This window comes from Scyliorhinus torazame, chromosome 24 (genome assembly GCF_047496885.1).
Source record: "Scyliorhinus torazame isolate Kashiwa2021f chromosome 24, sScyTor2.1, whole genome shotgun sequence".
Classification (NCBI taxonomy): domain Eukaryota; kingdom Metazoa; phylum Chordata; class Chondrichthyes; order Carcharhiniformes; family Scyliorhinidae; genus Scyliorhinus; species Scyliorhinus torazame.
Genome location: NC_092730.1, coordinates 53,632,852 through 53,646,442, shown reverse-complemented (window position 1 = coordinate 53,646,442; position 13,591 = coordinate 53,632,852). Strand labels below are relative to the sequence as shown.

Below are 13,591 nucleotides of genomic sequence, written 5' to 3'. Positions count from 1 at the left end.
GACTTCCTGCAGTGAATCCTGTAGCTGGTATACACGCTGCCACTCTGCATCAGTGGTGGAGCGAGTGAGTGTTTATGGATGGGGTGCCGATCAAGCAGGATGCTTTGTCCTAGATGGTGTCAAACCTATTCAGTGTTGTTGAAATTGCAACTATTAAAGGAAATGGAAATTATTCCAATACATTCCTGATTTATGCTGTGTCGACAGGGTTTGGGGAGTCAGGGAGTGAGTGCCTCGCCACAGGAGTCCGAGTCTTTGGCCTGCCTTCTAGCCACAGTGTTTATATGACCAGTTCAGTTTCTGCCCAATGGCAATCAGTCAGATGTTGGCAGTGGGGTTTCAGTGATGGGAATTCCGGTGAATGTCAAGGGGCGATGGTTAGATTCTCACTTATTAGAGATGGTCTTTGCCTGGAACTTTTCAGCCCAAGCCTGGATATTGTCCAGGTTGCTGCATTTGGGCATGGACTGTTTCATTAACAGAGGAGTTGTGAATGGTGCTGAACATTCTGCAATCATGGAAAGCCTGTGTGTGTTTGCAGCATTTACAGCGTGTGTCCCTGTGTGAGTAAATGCCATTTTAGACATTGGTTGCACAAATTAAGTGTTTGATGGAACCCCCTTCCAGCCGAGTAAAAAAAAACGTTTCCTGGAAAGAAATGCCAGATATACTTGTGGTGAGAAGCTAAATGTTTCTTTTTACTGTAACGGAAAGTATAAAAAACAAATAGCAGAGAATGGTTTCGATCCATCGACCTCTGGGTTATGGGCCCAGCACGCTTCCGCTGCGCCACTCTGCTCCATGTTTGTTATTGCGTTGAAGCGACACAATTCCTTACTTCCGCAATGTTGTTCATCAGGACCACGTGTGCTCGACAGCGCACCCTGGCGGCACAATTCCACTGTGTAACTCACCAACAATGCAACACACACACACAGCAGCTGGACACTGTCACCTTACACAAGATAACACACATCGACTGACTGGTCATATATAGAAAGTGTTCCCATTAAGTTCCAGTGTTCTCTGTCTTCAGGTGATGCCCCGGAGGACTGGAGAATAGCCAATGTTGTTCCTTTGTTTAAGAAGGGGAGCAAGGATAATGCAGGGACCTACAGGCCGGTGAGCCTTACGTCAGTGGTAGGGAAATTACTGGAGAGAGTTCTTCGAGACAGGATCTACTCCCATGTGGAAACAAATGGACGTATTAGAGAGAGGCAGCACGGTTTTGTGAAGGGGAGGTCATGTCGCACTAACTTGATAGAGTTTTTGGAAGAGGTCACAAAGATGATTGATGCAGCGAGGGCAGTGGATGTTGTCTATATGGACTTCAGTAAAGCATTTGACAAGGTCCCTCATGGCAGACTGGTACAAAAGGTGAAGTCACAGGGGATCAGGGGTGAGCTAGCAAGATGGATACAGACTTGGCTAGGTCATAGAAGGCAGAGAGTAGCAATGGAAGGGTGCGTTTCTGACTGGAGGGCTATGTCTGGTGGTGTCCCGCAGGGATCAGTGCTGGGATCTTTGCTGTTCGTAGTATATATAAATGATTTGGAGAAAAATGTAACGGGTCTGATTCGTAATTTTGCAGACGAAAAAAGGTTGGTGGAATTGCGGATAGCGATGAGGACTGTCAGAGGATACAGCAGGATTTAGATTGTTTGGAGACGTGGGTGGAGAGATGGCAGGTGGAGTTTAATCCGGACAAATGTGAGGTAATGCATTTTGGAAGATCTAATGCAGGTAGGGAATATACAGTGAATGGTAGAACCCTCAAGAGTATTGACAGTCAGAGAGATCGAGGTGTACAGGTCCACAGGTCACTGAAAGGGGCAACACAGTGGAGAAGGTAGTCAAGAAGGCATATGGCATGCTTGCCTTCATTGGCCCGGGCACTGAGTATAAGAATTGGCAAGTCATGTTGCAGCTGTGTAGGACCTTAGTTAGGCCACACATGGAGTATAGTGTTCAATTCTGGTCGCCACACTACCAGAAGGATGTGGAGGCTTTAGAGAGGGTGCAGAAGAAATTTGCCAGGATGTTGCCTGGTATGGAGGGCATTAGCTATGAGGAGCAGTTCAATAAATTTGGTTTGTTCTCACTGGAACGACGGAGGTTGAGGGGTGACCTGAAAGTGGTCTACAAAATTATGAGGGGCATAGACAGAGTGGATAGTCAGAGGCTTTTTCCAAGGGTAGAGGGGTCAATTACTGGGGGACATAGGTTTAAGGTGTGAGGGGCAAGGTTTACAGGAGATGTACGAGGCAAGTATTTTACACAGAGGGTAGTGGGTGCCTGGAACTCGCTGCCAGATGAGGTGGTGGAAGCAGGGACGATAGTGACATTTAAGGGCATCTTGACAAATACATGAATAGGATGGGAATATAGGGATATGGACCCAGGAAGACGAGAAGATTTTAGCTCAGATGGACAGCATGGTCGGCACAGGCTTGGAGGGCCGAAGGGCCTGTTCCTCTGCTGTACTTTTCTTTGTCTTTGTTCTTTGTTGTAAAATCTCCCCTCTTTCCTCTTGTGTAACTGTGTTATCTGCATCTTCACTCTGTTATTGAAAGGTCTTCCCTGATGTTAGTTAAACTGCTTTCCGATATTTAAGTATATTCTCTCCCGCTGAACTGTGATTTCTACTGTGGAACCGAGATCTCTACTGTGTAACTGCTCTCTGCTGTGGAATATGATCTCTGCTGTGAACTGTGCTCTGCTGGGGAACGGCGACCTCTCCTGTGGAAATGTGCTCTCTGCTGTGTTACTGTGTTCTCTGCTGTGAAACTGTGCTCTCTGCTGTGGGACTGTGTTCTCTGCTGTGGGACTGTGTTCTCTGCTGTGTTACTGTGTTCTCTGCTGTGAAACTGTGCTCTCTGCTGTGGGACTGTGTTCTCTGCCGTGGACTGTGCGCTCTGCTGAGAAACTGCGATCTCTCCAGTGGAAATGTACTCTCTGCTGTGAAACTGTGCTCTCTGCTGTTGAAACGTGGACCAGATGTGATGCAGCTGAGGATGCTGAGTGATGTAACGTGGACATGGTGAAGTTACTGGCCAGAAATTTCCGAATTCTATTTTTGTTTTGAATGGACAGCTACAATCCACGTGTTTATTTCAGGACACAACAATGAATAAAAATGAATCAGTGCTGAGCAGATTCTAACATCCCACACCTCCAGTTTGTTCTTATTGAGAACCCCGTCCTCGATGGAAGCTTTTGCTCTCCGAATCAGACCACCACCTCCTGGGAATACAGCAGCGATACCTCCAAGATCTGATCTGTAACAGAATCACAGAATAATACAGTGTCCCCTTGTGACTGAGGGGAACAGGTGCTCCCTATCCGCCCTGTCTATACCTATCATAATCTTGTACACCTCGATGAGATCACCCCTCAGTCATCTCTGTTCCCGCGAGAGAGAGAAAACAAGCCTATCCAACCTCTCTTCATATCCTAAATGTTCCATCCCAAGCAACATCCTGCTGAATCACCTCTGCACCCCATCCAGTGCAGTCACATGTTTGCTAGAATGTGGTGACCAGAATTGCACACGGTACTCCAGCTGTGACCTCCCCATCATTCTATACAACTCCACCATGACCTCTCTGCTTTTGTAATCCATGCCCCGATTGATAAAGACAAGTATCTCAAATGTCTTTTCCACCACCCTATTAACCTACCCTTCTGCCTTCAGAGATCTATGGACAAACACTCCAAGGTCCGTTTGTTCCTCAGGACTTCCCAGTGTCAGGCCATTCACATTAATCCAATAATAATATTTTATTCTTTATTGTCACAAATAGGCTTATATTAACACTGCAATGAAGTTACTGCGAAAATCCCTACCAAATGGATCACATCTAATTTTACAGCGTTAAATTCTATCAGCCACTTTTCTGCCCATTTGACCATCCCGTCTGTATCTTCCTGTAACTCAAGACACTCAACCGCACTGTGAGCTTGAAACTCAGTGAAAGGATTTCACCCTCCTCTCGGAATCTGAACACAAGCTCAATCCCAACATTCAGCTTGGGTGGGCAGACAAGACAACTTCCTTCCCGCAGCCCCCCCAGCACAGACTGGATTCTATCCCAAACTCGTATCCTGCTATTGTCACATTGCTCCACCATCTTGTTCTCTTCACAACACGCCAGGAATCTCAGACCAATTCTTCAGACCTTTCATTCTCTCTTCAAACAACATCTTGTCCCTGATTAAGTCCATCCTGGGAAGAGGGGCTCGGTATTCTGAGTTTCTCTGCAGACATCCGGTTGCTGTTGATGGACCAAAAGAGGCCTCACGCCTGAAAGAAAGCCTCTCTCACAGCCCTGTGAGCATGTCTCCATTAGACGGTGCAGTCAACACCTGCAGAGTAGATAACAATGGAGAGAAGTGTGAGCAATTTCAGCGTCACAATTCAAAATATAATATTACTGAAAATACTGAACTGATCCTCTGGGAGCAGGACTCAAGTCAAAGGGGAAAATCCAGTGGATTTTTAGTGGAAAGATTTAACAACTGGATGATGGCAGCTGAAATCAGTCATTGTGTTACAATCTCTGTAGATATTCTACTGAATTTAAACCTGCAAAAGGCATATTTTCCGACTAGAAATCCAACACATTTCCCCCTGTTGTGGAGGAAGTTCTCAATCGCACAGGTGGTCAAACGGAATAAGGCTGGGCTGGGATTTGAGTCCAGATTTTTCTTCAGTGAACAGACGCTTTAACGGACGAAGCTACAGAGTCTGAGGATGTTCAGTTAATCACAAGGGAATGCTGGAAATACGGTACGGATCTGTAGTATCTGTGAAAAGTGAAATAGTTAACATTTCACAACCTGACATTTCATTGGAACGACCTGTTTCTCTCTCCACAGAAGCTGCCGGATCAGCTGAATATTTCCAGCATTTTCTGTCTTTGTTTCAGATTTGCAGCATCCACAGTATTTTGGTTTTGGGTCAAAGGACAATGAGTTGCCTTTCCTGCCCTGAGGGTTATTGCAGGTCCCTCTGGCTGTGATTATCGCTGATTCGGCCAAACATTTACAATCTATCATTAATTGACCGCGAGAATGGGCGGTGAGGTGATTCTGGAACCGCTGCAAGTCCATATGGTGTATGTACACACACAGTGCTGTTAGGGAGGGGTTCCAGGTTTGAATGGTGCCTCGCGGAGGAAAAGTCAATTTCAGGAGTGGGATTCGAGCCCTGACCTCCAGAGGAGACTGCGACCAGCGCTCGGCCATCCTGACGTATTCGAAAGGTTAGGTGCGTTTGGGCCGAAATCGGGTGGTCTTTCCGAGGGTCGGTACCGGTTCCATGGGCCGAATGGCCTCCTTCCGCACTGGAGGCATTCTATGATTACTGAAATAGGGTGAAAATGGCAGCATCAGGACACAGGGACGAGTTAAGGTCTCAGGCCAGAGTAAGTGTCCTATGTAATGACACATAGAATGTACATTTATTGTGGACTGGTGCCATCTCCTGGCTGAACAGGAGCCGTGCGACACGGACACTTTCATTCAGGAGCATTTTAAATTGGAGTGAAACAACTTCCGCAAAGTAAGTATTTGTTACGAAACAGTTAATCAAACTGGTCTAAAGAACCAAAAGGACACGTCTCCAATCAGTAGCGATGGTGGTATAGTGGTGAGCATAGCTGCCTTCCAAGCAGTTGACCCGGGTTCGATTCCCGGCCATCGCAATAATAAATTGGGAATTTTTGCACCTCTTTGTGAGTTTCAAACTGAGGAAGAGAAAGTTTCTCACTCAGAATTTAGTGGCAAGTACAGCGAGGAGTGAAATAAGTAACTTTCTCATCTTTTTTAATGTGGTTTCAATATGTCAGTCGACTATTCACTGCCCAAGCCCTCCGACAAGAGCTAAAAATCACACCAATTTCACTTCAGCGTCATGAAGTGGACCAAAGAGAGACACAACAGACACGTTACAGACGAGGATGGGATTTGAAGCCACGTGTACAGAGCACAATGGATTATTGTGCATCACCTTAACCACGTGATACAGCTGCTTTACTTCAGGGCCCTTTCGTATCCCTCAATATAACCTCCTTGGGTTTCTTTCGCACGGTTGGGTGTAAATAAAACATAAATCTATGAGGAGAAACGCTCAATTCTTGGGCTTGGGCTTGTGGCGCAACGGTAGCGCGTCTGACTCCAGATCAGAAGGTTGCGTGTTCAAATCACGTCAGGCTCAGGAAGTTTTTCTGCCGCTGGTTCCAGGAATTTCTCTCTGTGGGAATGTTCCCGAAATGACTCTGTTCAAAGCCACAATTTTTCCGAATATTTCAGATTTACCCGCTCAGTTTATATTTTTGAGCAGTTTCATCAAGCATTCGGATAGCTCAGTCGGTAGAGCAATGGGACTCTACCTCCCAGGGTCGAGGGTTCGAGCCGCACGTTGGCCGCTTCCATATTATTATCTGAGAATATTGAACCAACTGTGCTAACCATTGTGCTACCGTGCTGCCCGTACAGTTGGTCAAATCTCACTGCTCGTGGGTGACTAGTACTCCTGGGCAGTTAAAAACAAGGATGTCGCTCTTTTTCGGACGGAGATGAGGAGATTTCTCCCTCTCAGAGAGTTATGCGACTTTGGAACTCTGCCTCAGAAGGCCGCGGAAGCGGGACATTGATTATTTTTAAGGCGGAGATGGGGAAATTCTTGTTCAGCAAATAAATCAAAGGTTTATCGGGGTTGCATACAACCATTGCATTCAGCCAGTTACCTGGGTGCACAAGCGTGCGGTTTTTTGTTTGATATATCAGTTCCACACCATGGTGAAACGGTCTTAAAATGTCGTTTTCATTTCTTCACGTGTTCTCCACTGATATATTCGCTGCAATAACTTCTCTGGGCACAAAGCACGGTAGCACAAGTGGCTAGCACTGTGGCTTCACAGCGCCAGGCTCCCAGGTTCGATTCACTGCCTGTGCGGAGTCTGCACGTTCTGCCCGTGTCTGCGTGGGTTTCCTCCGGGTGCTCCGGATTCCTCCCACAGTGCAAAGACGTGCATCAGGTGGATTGGATAAATTGCCCTTAGTGCCCATACGGGACCAGTCTTTATAAATAGAAGCGTCATCCCGGCCCTGGGTCACTGCCCGTCTGGAGTTTGCTCATTCTTCCCATGTCTGCGTGGGATTCACCCCCACAACCCAAAGGTGTGCAAGGTATGTGGATTGGCCACGCTAAATTGGCCCTTAATTGGGAAAAAAATAATTGGGTACTCTAAATTTATACAGAACTAAATAAATAAATAGAACCGCCGAGCACAAAGGCAAGGCCGCTATGGGGATTCATCATAAAATCCTGCAACAGAAATAGACAATGTTGGATAACTCGGCTGGTCTGGCAGCATCTGTGGAGAGAGAAACAGAGTTACAGTTTCCAGTCCAGTCTGACCCTGCTTCCCATTCTCTGTTTCCCGCTCCACAGATGCTGCCAGGTCTGCTGAGATTTTCCAGCTCTGGGCGACTGACATGGACACGGTGGGCGGAATGGCCGCACCCTGTGCTGGAACCATTCTATGATTCTATAATTCTCAGCTGTCCTCGTAATTGAAACCTTCTATGTCTGTATCATTCTGGTGAAGCTCCATTGCCGCCGCTACATTAAAGTTCTGAATACATTTTTGGACTCCCCTCATTCCCTCCTCCAGCAGATTTTGCCGGGTAAATATCCTGATTCCGTAAACTCCTCATTCTCTCGAACAATGAAATGTCGCTTGGCTTTGACACTACCCAATAGACAGAGTGGTTCCGACCTCACTACCCGATCAATGCATCTCAATCGGAACAAGACTGAATTTTCAATTCTCGCGCTTCCAACACAACTCGATGCAATCCGGCCTCACAACTTGGACTGGATTGTCACATCAGTGACTGCAGATACTTTGGAAAAATGAGTCCCACTGGGAGAAAGCAGGATGGAAAATCGACAATGATGGGTTTCGAACCCACGCACGGAGAGCCCAATAGATTAGCAATCCGTCCCCTTAACCACTCGGCCACCTCACCCCGCAAGCGCATTGATCAAATCAAAGGTTTATCAGGTACAAATAACCATTGTATTCAGCCAGCTGCGTGGATGCTGTTTTTGCTTGAGGATAAATTCAGAATCCCACACCATGATCAAACGACCTTTAAATACCCTGTCTGATTTTTCACGTGTTCTGCACTGATATATTCGCTGCAATAACTTCCCGGGAGCTCAAACCTCCTCCCGATTTCAGTCAGTGACACCATCCGGGCTGGTCCGGATTTTTGAACCCGGGACCTCTGGCATTTTATCGCAGCTGAGAATCAATGTCAATGTCAGGAGTGGGATTGAAGCCTCGTCTCCAGAGGATACTGACACCTGATGTATCCAAACGGTTCTAGGGGATTGGGCCGTGTTGGGGTGCTCTTTCCGAGGGTCGGTGCAGACTGGATGGGCCGAATGGTCTCCTTCTGCACTGGAGGGATTCTATGATTACTTAACCAGGGTGCAAACGGCAGCATCAGGCCACAAGGACAAGGTGAGGTCTCAGGCCAGAGCAAGAGTCCTATGTAATGACACACAGAACATCAGAAATAAATACATTTATTGTGGACTGGTGCCATCTCCTGGCTGAACGGGAGCAGTGCGACACGGACACGTTCATTCAGGAACATTTTTAAATTGGAGTGAAATAACATGAACATAGTAAGACGTTGTTTACGAAACAAAGCAAAGCATCAAAAGGGCTCAACATTCGGCAGTAAGTGATGGAGGGATACTGGTGAGCATCGCTGCCTTCCAAGCCGTTGATCCGGGGTCGATTCCCGGCCATCGCAATAATAATTTGATCGGAGGCGTTTGCGTGATTTCGTGTGTTTCGAGCTGAGGAAGAGAGCTGGAGAAAGTGAGGTGGCTGGGGGCAGGAATCTCCGCTTGTTCTAAATAGCCTGGTTGGATTGTTCACATCCGTCCGAGTGGCGAAACTGTGATCTCGGTTTCTGTAGTGGTTTATTATTGGATATTGTTCTCTCTAGAATTTACAGTGCAGCAGGAGGCCATTCGGCCCATCGGGTCTGCACCGGCTCTTGGAAAGAACACCCTACCCAAGCCCACATCACCCTATCCCCATAACCCAATAACCCCACTCAACCAATACTAAGGGCAATTTAGCATGGCCAATCCACCTAACCTGCACATCTTTGGACTGTGGGAGGAAACCGGATCACCCAGAGGAAACCCACTCATACACGGGGAGAATGTACAGACTCCGCACAGACAGTGACCCAGCTGGGAATCGAACCTGGGACCCTGGAACTGTGAAGTTGATGAATGTGATATAAAATAGTTAATTTAAGTATATTAGTTACAGTAATGTAGATGTAGGCCAGTCTAATTCTAGTGAGTTCACAGACAAAGGATTTTAGAAAGCATGGCACGAAAGGGGGGAGGTGTGTCTGGTGGAGGAGGAGAAAAGGATGCTGGGGATCAAGAGGTCCAGGGTTAAGGAATGAGAAGTGAGCCAATTAGGATGTATGGCCAGGTCAGGAGGGGTATAGGATGGCCTATGGGAATCTGTATGTGAAACTTGATGTCATTTGAATGTATTTGTAGAGATTCCTTTGTCTCCAATAGCACTCAATTCGGAAGACCCAGGAGGCAGCTTGTGTTCTGGGTTTGTGTGATGCGATTCAGACTTGCAAGTTGGTTAAAAATAAATAATACTATGCCTACAAATCCATCTCGAGTTTTATTGAGTCGAGACTGACGTGTATAGAATTCAATGTTTTGTCAAAGCAATTCCACTATGCTGCCGTGCTGCCCTTACCTTGTCCTTATTACCCCTCTGTGGGGTATTCCTGGACGTTATTGTATACACTTTTCCCCTTCGCTCTGTTAAAGGAATTGGAAACATTGAAAAACTCCTGGTTCTATCTTTATCAAATGATATGACTGTGTTAATAAAACATAACCCATTTCTGTCAGTGGAGATGTGATATTGGCACCAATAAAACTCACACACCACCGCAGATGCTGTCTGTTTCCCTCAGAGAGAGTCAATTGAAGAGCTTCCCGATTTCGTTACTTTGAGCTTCACAGTGATGTGAAATGACAAATGTCCGGATCACACTGGAAGCAACACTTTGATACTAATTTACTGAAAAGAAAAGGCGGATGCACGGTGATAGCGACATGTTTACTTTTGGTGTGAGTGAGAATATAAATAGCAGAGGTTGGTTTATGGGTTATGGGCCCAGCACGCTTCCGCTGCGCCACTCCGCTCCTTACGTCCGCCGTGTTCGCAATTACTGCTCTGAGGCAGCCAGATAACTATTTTTTTTAAAACGAGAACCCAAGTGTTGTGAAGTTCACTTTGGCTGGACAATAACCCGGAACTTCAGCACGGCTGTAACAGACAGAGGAAGACACACAGAAAAGCAGGAAGAGACTATCAGGACACACACACACAATGACACACAGAAGAGGTGCAGTGCAAACCAGCAAGATACTGTGATGGAGAAACTGGTTATTTAGGAAAACGGGGTTTTCTGTTGCACAAAGATAGGCAATTAAATGTATTTCTGCTGCGTAACTGTGCTCTCTGCTGTGTAACTGTGCTCTCTGCTGTGTAACTGTGCTCTCTGCTGTGTAACTGAGCTCTCTGCTGTGTAACTGAGCTCTCTGTTGTGTAGCTGTGCTTTCTGCTGTGTAACAGTGCTTTCTGCTGTGTAACTGTGCTCTCTGCTGTGTAACTGTGCTTTCTGCTGTGTAACTGTGCTTTCTGCTGTGTAACTGTGCTCTCTGCTGTGTAACTGAGCTCTCTGCTGTGTAACTGAGCTCTCTGTTGTGTAGCTGTGCTTTCTGCTGTGTAACAGTGCTTTCTGCTGTGTAACTGTGCTCTCTGCTGTGTAACTGTGCTTTCTGCTGTGTAACTGTGCTCTCTGCTGTGTAACTGAGCTCTCTGCTGTGTAACTGTGCTTTCTGCTGTGTAACTTGGCTTTCTGCTGTGTAACCGTGCTTTCTGCTGTGTAACTGTGCTCTCTGCTGTGTAACTGAGCTCTCTGCTGTGTAACTGTGCTTTCTGCTGTGTAACTGTGCTCTCTGCTGTGTAACTGAGCTCTCCGCTGTGTAACTGAGCTCTCTGCTGTGTAACTGTGCTTTCTGCTGTGTAACTTGGCTTTCTGCTGTGTAACTGAGCTTTCTGCTGTGTAACTGTGCTCTCTGCTGTGTAACTGAGCTCTCCGCTGTGTAACTGAGCTCTCTGCTGTGTAACTGTGCTCTCTGCTGTGTAACTGAGCTCTCTGCTGTGTAAGCGAGCTTTCTGCTGTGTAACCGTGCTCTCTGATGTGTAACTGTGCTCTCTGCTGTGTAACAGTGCTCTCTGCTGTGTAACTGAACTCTCTGCTGTGTAACTAAGCTCTCTGCTGTGTAACTGAGCTCTCTGCTGTGTAACCGTGCTTTCTGCTGTGTAACTGTGCTCTCTGCTGTGTAACAGTGCTTTCTGCTGTGTAACTGAGCTCTCTGCTGTGTAACTAAGCTCTCTGCTGTGTAACTGAGCTCTCTGCTGTGTAACAGTGCTTTCTGCTGTGTAACTGTGCTCTCTGCTGTGTAACTGTGCTCTCTGCTGTGTAACTGCTCTCTGCTGTGTAACTGAGCTTTCTGCTGTGTAACAGTGCGTTCTGCTGTGTAACTGTGCTCTCTGCTGTGTAACTGTGCTCTCTGCTGTGTAACTGTGCTTTCTGTTGCGTAACTGTGCTCTCTGCTGTGTATCTGTGCTCTCTGCTGTATAATTGTGCTCTCTGCTGTGTAACTGAGCTCTCTGCTGTGTAACTGAAGTCTCTGCTGTGTAACTGTGCTCTCTGCTGTATAATTGTGCTCTCTGCTGCGTAACTAAGCTCTCTGCTGTGTAACTGAGCTCTCTGCTTTGTAACTGTGCTCTCTGCTGTATAATTGTGCTCTCTGCTGTGTAACTGTCCTCTCTGCTGTGTAACTGTGCTCTCTGCTGTATAATTGTGCTCTCTGCTGTGTAACTGTGCTTTCTGTTGCGTAACTGTGCTCTCTGCTGTGTATCTGTGCTCTCTGCTGTATAATTGTGCTCTCTGCTGTGTAACTGTCCTCTCTGCTGTGTAACTGAGCTCTCTGCTGTGTAACTGAGTTCTCTGCTGAGTAACTGCGCTCTCTGCTGTACAATTGTGCTCTCTGCTGTGTAACTGTTCTCTCTGTCCTGGAACCGTGACTGTGCCGGTGACAGATCTTCACTGTGGTTGGGTCAAATCATTCCCTGTTGTGTAAATGTGTTCCCAGTTGTGGAAATATGATCCGTCTGAATCAGAACCTTTCTCCGCCATTACTGAGACGAAATTTCAATTCCAGATTTATCAAATCTTGTCATGAAAGATTAGTTCAGGCCTGTGGATTCCCCGTCCCGCGACAAAACCTTGTATCCTGTTATCAAAACAGTTCGGTCAGCTCAAAATTCTCAGATGGAAGCGCCCAATATGGGGCTTGAACCCAATATGAAACAATATAGGGCTTGAATCCACGACCGTGGGATTAAATGTCCTATGCTCTACCGACTGAGCTAGCCAGGCTGCTGTCAGAAATATTATTGACCTGAGGAGATTCGAATTTGCTAAGCAGCGAATTTTGTGTCAAACCTTTTTCTAAAAATCGATTAATTCTTCAGTCACAGTCGTTGGGAGCAGGGCTCGAAACTGCTGGGGAAGTCCAACACCTTAACCACTCGACCATCGCAGCTCGGTTCAATAACCCATTCATTAAACATTATAAAACATACAAAACATTATAAAACCGGCCAGGAATCACTCCAGGAAGGTCTTGCATTCCTGCGATGAACGGTGCCCCGGTGTTTATGTGAGGAGCGGTTGAATCTACCTTAAAATGACCATTGGATTTGGAGAGAAGCCTTGAGAGACTCGAAAATCCCAGTTCCCGAAACGCACAATTCCACTGATTCAATTGTTTACGGAAGAAAATCAGTTACATTGGAAATATCCTAGAAGTTCATTTTTGCTTTACATGGAACAGCACCGAACTTCCCAGTCCAGCTCCAAATTAAAGCAATTCAATCACAGAAACTGGCAGCACAGAAGGAGGCCTGTGCAGACCGAATGGTCACGTGATTACGTGTTCCCCATCTAAAATGATCAGGTGTTCTCCCCGGATCGCGCTCAGAGCACAAGCCTGGAGCAGCTGCTCAAACAGTAAATAAATTATTTTTTGTTACACGTCCTTGGTCGCCAGTCTTTGAGAGATCAGAATTTCTCCATGGTGTCAGGAGTGGGCAGTATGGCACAAGCGCTTCGCCACCTAAACCCGCTGCTGACATAGAATCAGAGAATCCCTATTGTGCAAATGAAGACCATTCGGCACAACGAGTATGTACTGACCCTCCGAAAGCTCACGCACCTGCCCTCTACTGGAATATTGGGTCCGATGGAGCAACTCTGGCCCCCATTCCAACCCCTGAAATCCGTCCCTCCCCTCTCATGAGTGGGGTGCAGGATTGGAGGGTCAGTGCAGACTCGATGGGCCGAATAGCCTCCTTCTGCATTTTACTGGTTTCTATGGAAA

The 13,591-nt window shown here is 46.7% G+C and overlaps 3 non-coding genes across 3 annotated transcripts; 2 read left to right on the top strand and 1 right to left on the bottom strand.

Moving 5' to 3' along the window:
* Positions 1-727: 727 nt before the first annotated feature.
* trnam-cau (transfer RNA methionine (anticodon CAU)) lies at positions 728-799 on the bottom strand. The gene has a single exon. It is a non-coding gene; the product is annotated as a tRNA-Met (tRNA).
* A 4,834-nt stretch (positions 800-5,633) lies between these two features.
* trnag-ucc (transfer RNA glycine (anticodon UCC)) lies at positions 5,634-5,705 on the top strand. Its single transcript has one exon. It is a non-coding gene; the product is annotated as a tRNA-Gly (tRNA).
* A 440-nt stretch (positions 5,706-6,145) lies between these two features.
* On the top strand, positions 6,146-6,217 carry trnaw-cca (transfer RNA tryptophan (anticodon CCA)). Its single transcript has one exon. It is a non-coding gene; the product is annotated as a tRNA-Trp (tRNA).
* Positions 6,218-13,591: the final 7,374 nt, after the last annotated feature.